Source organism: Rhinopithecus roxellana, chromosome 6 (assembly GCF_007565055.1).
Source record: "Rhinopithecus roxellana isolate Shanxi Qingling chromosome 6, ASM756505v1, whole genome shotgun sequence".
Classification (NCBI taxonomy): Eukaryota; Metazoa; Chordata; class Mammalia; order Primates; family Cercopithecidae; genus Rhinopithecus; species Rhinopithecus roxellana.
In genome coordinates, this window is record NC_044554.1 from 113,695,255 (window position 1) to 113,704,401 (window position 9,147).

General features: G+C 48.8%; 1 pseudogene; it reads right to left on the reverse strand.

Annotated features, from left to right (window-relative positions):
* Nucleotides 1-1,582: 1,582 nt before the first annotated feature.
* Nucleotides 1,583-2,456, reverse strand: LOC115898200 (annotated as a pseudogene).
* Nucleotides 2,457-9,147: the final 6,691 nt, after the last annotated feature.

Genomic DNA, 9,147 nt, shown 5'->3' on the forward strand with positions numbered 1-9,147 from the left:
TGGGCTGAGAGGGGGCACTGGCCATGAGGGTAACCCTCAGAAAGGACAGATTCCAAGATGGAGCTCTTGACACATTCCAAGACCAGCCTCTCTAGACGAGAGTTGCCCAGGGCCCTGAGACCTGAGTGGCATCCTGTGTCCTGGGACATGGCAAGGCTCTTCTAAATGGTTTCCTCAAGAGAGGGGTGCTGGCCCTGGACTCTCCTCCAGCCGGCTTTGTTGGAGCCCCCCCAAGATGGGATCATAAGCAGAGAGATCTAAAAACCATCTGTGGCCTCTGAATAGAGCGTTTTGGATTGCTGAAGCCTTTCCTCTCCCATAAAGCTTTCTCCAGAGAGGCCAGAAGACAGTGGCATTTAGCCCTGCCTCACCGGAAGGGATACAGCTGTTAGGGAGGTGGTAGGGGTGATGGAGGTGATGGTGGTGGTAGAGGTGGTGAATGTGGTGAGATGGTAGAAATGGTGGTGGAGGTGGTGGGGGAGGTGATGGAGGTGAAGGAGGTAGTGGGGATGGGGGAGGCAATGGAGGTAGTGGTGATGGAGGTGGAGAAGGTGGTGATGGAGGTGAAGAAGATGGTGGTAATGCTGGAGTGGAATTGCTGGAGGTGGTGGAGGTGGTGCAGGTAGTAGAGGTGGTGGAGGTGGTGCAGGTGGTAGAGGTGGGGGATGTGGTGATGGTGGTGGAGGTGGTGGTGGTGCAGATAGTGGAGGTGATGAAGGTGATTGTGGTTTTGGTGGAGATGAGGAAGCTGATGGAGCTGGTGGTGGTGGTGGAGATGGAGGTGGTAACAGTGGTGGAGGCATTGGAAGTGTTGGTGCTGGAGGTGCTGGAGGTGGTAGAGTGGTATGGGGATGGGGGAGGTGATGGAGACAGAGGTGGTGGTAAAGGTGGTGAAGGTGGTGAAGGTCGTGGAGGTGGTGATTGTGGTGGAGGTGGTGACAGTGGTGGAGGTGGTCTTGGTTGTGTTAGAATTGGGGAGCTGATGGAGCTGGTGGTGATGGAAGTGCTGGAGATCATGGAGGTTGTAAAAGTGGAGGAGGTGATGGAGGTGGTGGAGGTGGTGGTGGATATGGTGGAGGTGGTAATGGTGATGGAGTTGGTGAAAGTGGTGGAGGTGATGGAGGTGGTGGAGGTAGTGGTTGTGGAGGTGGAGGTGGTGATGACAGTGAATGTGGTGGAGGTAGGGGTGGTGCAGGTAGTGGAGGTGATAGAGGTGGTCATGGTTGTGATGGCAATAGGGGAGATGGTGGACCTGGTGGGGATGGTGTTGGAAGGGCTGGAGGTGGTGATGGTGGTGGAGGTAATGGAAGTGGTAGTGTTGGATTTGCTGGAGATGGTAGAGTAGTTTTGGTGGGGATCCCGGAGGTGATGGAGCTGGTGGTGGTGGTGGTGGAAGTGGTGAAGGCGATGAAAATGATAAAGGTGATGGAAGTGGTGATGTTGGTGGAGGTGGTTGTGGTGGAGGTATTGTTGGTGATGGAGGCAGTGATGTTGGTGGAGGTGGTGGTGGTAGATGTATTGTTGGTGATGGAGGCAGTGATGTTGGTGGAAGTGGAAGTTGTGGAGGTGGTTGTGGTGGAGATGGAGGAGGCGATGAAGTTGGTGGTGGTGGAGGTGCTGGAGGTCATGGAGGTGGTGAAGGTGGTGACAGTGTGAAGATGGTGGAAGTGGTGATAGTGGTGGAGGTGATGGAGGCTGTGAAGTTGGTAGAGGGAATGGTGGAGGAGGTGATGATATTGGTGGAGGTGGTGGAGGTGAGGTGGTGCAGGTGGTGGAGGTGATGGAGGTCATGATTGGAGGTGATGAAAGTCATGGTTGTTGTGGTGATGTGGGAGGTGATGGAGCTGTGGGTGGTGGAAGTGCTAGAGGTGGTAATGGTCATGGAAGTGCTGGAGGTGATGGAAGTGGTGGGGCTGTGGGTGCTGCAGGTGGTGGAGGTAATTTTGCTGGAGATTAGGAAGGTGATAGAGCTGGTGGTAGTGGTTGTGGTGGAGGTGGTGATGGAGGTAAAAGTGGTGACACTGGTGGAGGTGGTGGATTTGATGGAGGTGATGGAGGTGGTGAGGGTGGTAGAGGTAATGGTGGTGGTGATGGTGGCTGTGGTGGGAATGGGAAAGGCAATGCACCTGGTGATGTTGGTGGTGGTGGAGATAAATATAGTAGAAGTACTGCAGGTGGTAAAGGTCGTGGAGGTGATGATGTTGGTGGAGGTGATGGAGGTGGTGCAGGTAGTGGTGGTAGTGGTAGTGGTAGAGGTGGTAATAGAGGTGGTAAAGGTCATGGAGGTGATGATGTTGGTGGAGGTGATGGAGGTGGTGGAGGTAGTGGTGGTAGTGGCAGAGGTGGTAATGGTGGTGGAAGTGGTGGAGATAGTAGAGGTGTGGAGGTGGTGGTGGTGGTGGTGGTTGTGGTGGTGAGGTGCTGATGGCGGTGAAAGTGGTAAAGGTGGTGGTGGTGGAGGTGGTGATGGTGGTGGAAGTGGTGGTGATGATAGAGGCAGTAGAGGTGATGGAGGTGGGTTGGTGGTGGATGTGGTGATGTTGGTGATGATAGAGGTGATGGTGAAGGGGATAGAGGTAGGGGGCCAGAGATGGGGTGGTGATGAAGGTAGTGGTGGACGAGGTGGTGGAGGTGCTGGGTGGTGGTAGAGGTGATAGAAGAGGTTATGGTGGTGGAGGTGATGGAGGTGGAGGTGGTGGCTGTTGTGGGGTGGGGTGATGGAAGTGATAGAGATGGTTGTGATGGCTGTGGTAGTGGAGGTAGTGGTGGTGAAAGTGGTGACGGTGGTGGTGGAGGTGGAGGTGGTGGAGATGGTGGTGGAGATGGAGATGATGGCTGTTGTGGTGGAGTTGATGGTGGTAACAGAGGTGGTTGTGGTGGTGGAGGTGGTGAAGTTGGTGGTGGAGGTGGTGCAGGTGGTGGTTGTTGTGGTGGAGTTGATGGAAGTGGTAGAGGTGGTTGTGGTTGTGAAGGTGATGGTGAAGGAGATGGAGGTGGTTGCTGCTGTGGTGGTGGGGGTGACGGAGGTGATAGAGGTGGTTGTGGCGGTGGAGGTGGAGGTGGTGAAGATGATGTTGGAGGTGGTGGCTGTTGTAGTGGGTGGAGTTGATGGAGGTGGCAGAGTTGGTTGTGGTGGTGGAGGTGTGAAGGTGGTGGTGGAGGTGATGCAGGTGGTGGCTGTTGTGGTGGAACTGATGGAGGTGATAGAGGTGATTGTGGTTGTGAAGGTGGTTGTGGAGGTGGTGGAGGTGGAGGTAATGATGGTAAAGATGGTGGTGGAGGTGGTGGAGGTGGAGGTGATGATGGTGAAGGTGGTGGTGAAGGTGGTGGTGATGGAGGTGGTAAGGGTGGTGATGGAGGTGGTGGAGGTGGAGGTGATGGCTGTTGTGGTGGTTGTGGTGTGGAGGTGGTGATTGTGGAGGTGGAGATGGTGGCTGTTGTGGTGGAGTTGATGGAGATGATCGAGGTGGTTGTGGTGATGGAGGTGGTGAAGGTGGTGGAGGTGGAGGTGGTGGTGGGCTGATGGAGGTGCTGGAGATGGTGGATGTGTGGTGATGGAGAGGGTAAGGGAGGTGAGCAGCCAGAAAGAGAGAGAAGTGGTTATTGTTAAGCAAATGGGACAGCCTGCCCTGTGTCAGGTCAGGAGAGCTTGAAGGAACCTCAGGAATCCCTTATCCCACCCCACCTGGTGACATTAAGCAGCCTGCCCAGAGCTCCATGAATGACGAGGGAGAAAATCCATGCTGGATTCCAGAGCACCTGAGTCCTCTGTGGCGTTTTGCCACATGAGCCCCTGCAGCTGCTTCTCTAGAGCACCCAAGTCCCCCACGGTGTTTTGCGGGAACATGAGCCCCTGAATAACCGCCTGAATGAGCCCCCACAGCTGCTTCTCTTCAGGACCTCATACGGAAGTGTGGAGCTGCTGGCCTGACTCCCTCGACACTCACAGTCCTTCCCCACCCAGGCGCAGGTGGGGAAGAGAATAAGGCTGGGCAAGGCGAGGGAACAGGAGGGGAAGCTGGCAGGCGTGCTCAGCAGGCAGCGGCTCTTCCCTGGGTGCGGAGAGGTGACATTGCCATGAGTTACTGTCAGGCTGTCCCCTGGCCTTCGCCTGGGAAGGCTGCAGACAGGGCAGACACTGTGCGCTGGAGGGGAGGCAGCACTGTGTGACTGTGGGGCTTCTCTGTTTCTGCAGGAGAATCTGCTCCAGGGTCAAGCTGTCACCAGGGTGTTAAAAGGGAGCAGTCAGTCATCTGAAACCCTCTCTGCTGTCATTGAGAGGCATTTTTTCAGTTTGTCAACTTATTCACAGAATTGGCAGAGGCTGTAAAATTCTCACAGTCTAGCAACCCTTGACCTCTCCAATTTAGAGAGGAACAAATCTAATCACTGTGAGGCTTGAAGACTTGTTGGAAGCCACATAGGTGGTTTGTGGCTGAGCCGGGTCTGAAGGCCTCGTCACCCTGAGCCCAGTGTCCTGCGAGATCCACGGTCCACGCCTGGTCCAGCTCCCGCTGCCGCCTCCTTCCCTCTGCATCTGGCCACACCACCCTCCCAGGGCCAGATACAATCCCAGCCGTGCTACTTAATGAGAAATTGCAGAGATGTAGTCATTAAAGTGAGGTCCTTGTCTTGTTTCCTAATAAAATGGAACGATCGCTTACCAAACATTGTCCATGTGAGATGATGCTGGCAAATGGTTCTCCAGTGGCTGGATCATGGCAGGGGCTCAGGAGCCTTGGTAACCATCATTACTACCATTGTTATCTACCAGGTCTTCTTTTTTATTTGGTAGTTAAAAAGCCAGTATGCTGCCCACTAAGAGATCCCACCTCTTGATGAGGGAATTCAGTATTTAATTCTTTGTGGAAAAGGACCTTCATTAGAGATTCCCAAATGTCAATTGGAAGACATTTTGTTTTTAAAGAACTACGTTTCCCCTTTCTTAATGTGAGTGTGAATATATATGATTGCAAAAGACAACACAAAATACAGGCATACCTGGCTTTATTGCACTTTGCTTTATGGGCTCTGCAGATACTATGTTTTTTATAAACTGAAGGTTTGTGGCAACCCTGCACCGAGCAAGACTACTGGTGCCATTTCCCCAACAGCATGTACTCATTTTGTGTCTCTACATCACATTTTGGTAATTCTCACAATATTTCAAATGTTTTCATTATTGTATCTGTTTTGGTGCTCTGTGGTCAGTGATTCTTGATGTTCCTATTGTAATTGTTTTGGGGTGCCACGACCTCACCCATGTGAAGACAGCAAACTTAATCGATAATTGTGTGTGTTCTGACTTCTCCACCAACTTGTCACTCCTTGTCCCTCTCCATCTCCTCAGGCCTTGCTAGTCCATGAGATACAACAATATTGAAATTAGGCCAGTTAATAACTCTACAATGGCCTGTAAGTGTTCGAGTGAAAGGAAGAATCTCATATCTCTCACTTTCATTTCTTATTAATTTTAAGAGATAGAGGTCGTACTCTGTCACCAAGGCTAAAATGCAGTGGCGGCCGGGCGCGGTGGCTCAAGCCTGTAATCCCAGCACTTTGGGAGGCCGAGATGGGCGGATCACTAGGTCAGGAGGTCGAGACCATCCTGGCTAACATGGTGAAACCACGTCTCTACTAAAAAAAATACGAAAAACTAGCCGGGTGAGGTGGCGGGTGCCTGTAGTCCCAGCTACTCGGGAGGCTGAGGCAGGAGAATGGCGTAAAACCCCAGAGGTGGAGCTTGCAGTGAGCTGAGATCCAGCCACTGCACTCCAGCCTGGGCGACAGAGCGAGACTCCGTCTCAATAAAATAAAATAAAATAAAATAAAATAAAATGCAGTGGCACGATTGTAGCTCAATGCAGCCTTGAACACCTAGGCTCAAGAGATCCTCCCGCCCCGGCCTCCTAAAATGCTGGGATTACAGGCATGAGCCACTGCGCCCAGCTACATCTCTCATTTTTAATCAAAATCTAGAAGTGATTAAGCTCAGTGAGGACGCCATTTCAAAAGCCAAGGTAGTTCAAAAGCTGGGCCTTTTCCAAATGATAAAAAAGTGACACAGCCTTATTGCTGATATGAAAAATGTTTGAGTGATCTGGATAGAAGATCAAACCAGCCACAACATTCCCTGATGCCACAGCCACAGAGAAGGCCCTAATTCTCTTCAATTCTATGAAGGCTGAGAAAGGTGAGGAAGATGCAGAAGAAAAGCTTGAAGCTGGCAGAGGTTTCTTCGTGAGCCATAGGGAAAGAAGCCGTCTTCATAACATGAAAGTGCCAGGTAAAGAAGCCAGTTCTCCAGAAGATCCAGCTGAGATCAGTGATGAAGATGTCTACACTAAACAACAGGTTTTAAGTGTAGATGAAACAACCTTCTGTTGGAACAAGATGCCACTTAGGACTTTCAAAGCTGGAGAGGAGAAGTCAGTGCCTGGCTTCAAAGCTTCAAAGGTGAGAAGATTGCAAAATTTTTTTCCCATTCTGTAGGTTGCCTGTTCACTCTGATGGTAGTTTCTTTTGCTGTGCAGAAGCTCTTTAGTTTAATCAGATTCCATCTGTCAATTTTGGCTTTCGTTGCCATTGCTTTTGGTGTTTTAGACATGAAGTCCTTGCCCATGCCTATGTCCTGAATGGTATTGCCTAGGTTTTCTTCTAGGGTTTTTATGGTTTTAGGTCTAACATTTAAGTCTTTAATCCATCTTGAATTAATTTTTGTATAAGGTGTAATGAAGGGATCCTGTTTCAGCCAGTTTTCCCAGCACCATTTGTTAAAAAGGGAATCCTTTCCCCATTTCTTATTTATTTATTTTTTTTTTCAGGTTTGCCAAAGATCAGATAGTTGTAGATATGTGGCATTATTTTTGAGGGCTCTGTTCTGTTCCACTTGTTTATATCTCTGTTTTGGTACCAGTACCATGCTGTTTTGGTTACTGTAGCCTTGTAATATAGTTTGAAGTCAGGTAGCCTGATGCCTCCAGCTTCGTTCTTTTGGCTTAGGATTGATGTTGTGCACATATACCCTAGAACTTAAAGTATAATAAAAAAACAAAAACCAAACCAAACCAAACAAAACAAAAACAATGCCTCAAAGGACAGGCTGACTCTCTTGTGAGGGGTGAATGCAATTTAAGTGACTTTAAGTTGTATCCAATGCTCATTTAGCATTCCAAAAATCCTAGGGAACTTAAAAATTATGCTAAATCTATTCTGCCTGTGCCCTATAAATTGACCTACAAAACAGATGTGGATGACAGCACATCTGTTTACAGCCTAGTTTACTGGATATTTTAAGTTCGTGATTGAGACCTAGTATTCAGAGAAAATGATTCCTTACGAAATATGACTGTTCATTGACAATGCCCCTGGTCATCCAAGAGCTCTGACATCAATTACAAGGAAGTTAATGTTTTCATGCCTGCGGACACCACATCCATTCTGCAACCCATGGATCAAGGAGTAATTCTGACTTTCAAGTCTTATATTTTGGAAATACATTTCACAAGGTTATAGCTGCCATAGACAGTGATTCCTCTGATGGGTCTAGGCGAACTCACCCGAAAACCCTCCAAAAAAGTATTCAGCATCCTAGATGCCATGAAGAACATTTGAGATTTACTGGCGGAGGTAAAAATCTCAACATTCACAGGAGTTTGGACAATGCGGATTCCAACTCTTGTGGATGACTGTGAGGGTTTCAGAACTTCAGCAGAAAAAGTTACTGCAGATGTGGTGGAAATAGCAGGAAAACTAGAACTAGAAATGGAGCCCGAAGATGGAAGTGAGTTGCTACAATCTCAGGATAACACTTGAATGGATGAGGAGCGGCTTCTTAAGGATGGACAAATAAAGTAGTTTCTTGAGATCAGATCTACTCCTGGCAAAGGTGCTGAGAACACTGCTGAAACATCAGCAAGGATTTAGAATATTACAAAATCTTCGTTGATAAAGCAGTGGCAGGGTTTGAGAGGACTGACTCCAATTCTGAAAGAAGTTCTACTGCGGGTAAAATGCTATCAAACAGCATCATGTGTTACAGAGAAAACTTTCGTGGAAGGAAGAGTCCATTGATGTGGCAAACTTCATTGTCTTATTTTAAGAAATTGCCACAGGCACCCCAACCTTCAGCAAACACCACCATGATCGGTCAGCAGCCATCAACATTGAGGCAAGACCCTTGTCCAGCAAAAAGATGATGGCTCACTGAAGGCTCAGATGCTTAAGGTATGAACACTGGTTTTTTAGACACAATGCTGTTGACCACTTAATGGACTACAATACAGTGCAAACCTAACTTTTTTAGATGCACTGGGAAACCAGAAGTTTTGTGTGACTCATTTTATTGTGATGTTCGCTTTATTGTGGTGCAGTAGGGTGGGCAGAAGTTTATGTTATAAATATACAGGCAGACTTCGGAGATGATACTGCAGGTTGATCTCTGATAGTGCAGATTCAGTTCAACCTGCAGTATCTCTGAGGTCTGCCTGTGTGTTTATAACATAAACTTCTCTGGCTAAGGAGCAGATGCAAAGTAGTAGCTATTACAATGAAGAGAACAGTTTGCATTTGGCTCCAGAATGAGCTTTTGTTCTTGGAGATTTGCGACTTTCCCTCGTGTGTTTCACATGGGATTGGGTGGCCCACGGAGTCTCAGCTGTGAGCTCTCTGGCCCTACAGAGATGAGGTTTGCTGACCTCACTCCAGGGAGGAAGAAACCTTCACCCCAGCTGGTCAGGCAGGGGCAGGTGCTTCCAAGGTGGCTTTGTTCATTTAGTTAATATCCCCTGAGCAGCGACTCTGTCCATGTCCTCTGTATTGTGGGTGTCATTCTGTTAGTTTCCACAACTCAGTGAATAAATTAACTTTGTCTAGGAACAGTATGGTCGTTCCTATGCCCAGGCCGCGTGGATTAATAGGAGTCTTGCTTCCAAGTTTTTTAGACACAAGGAAATTGTGTCAGAAACCCAACTGAAATTAGTTTAAACACAAGAGGAAGTTTATTGGTTCAGGTAGGTGGGAAGTTTGGGGGCTGGTGTTTTTGGCATTGCTGAATCCAGGGATGCAGACCTGAAGACTGCCCTGCTTCAGGCCTCCCAGAACTATTCAGTTTCATTCTAAGATGTGGCTTCACTATCTTTCTGCAAA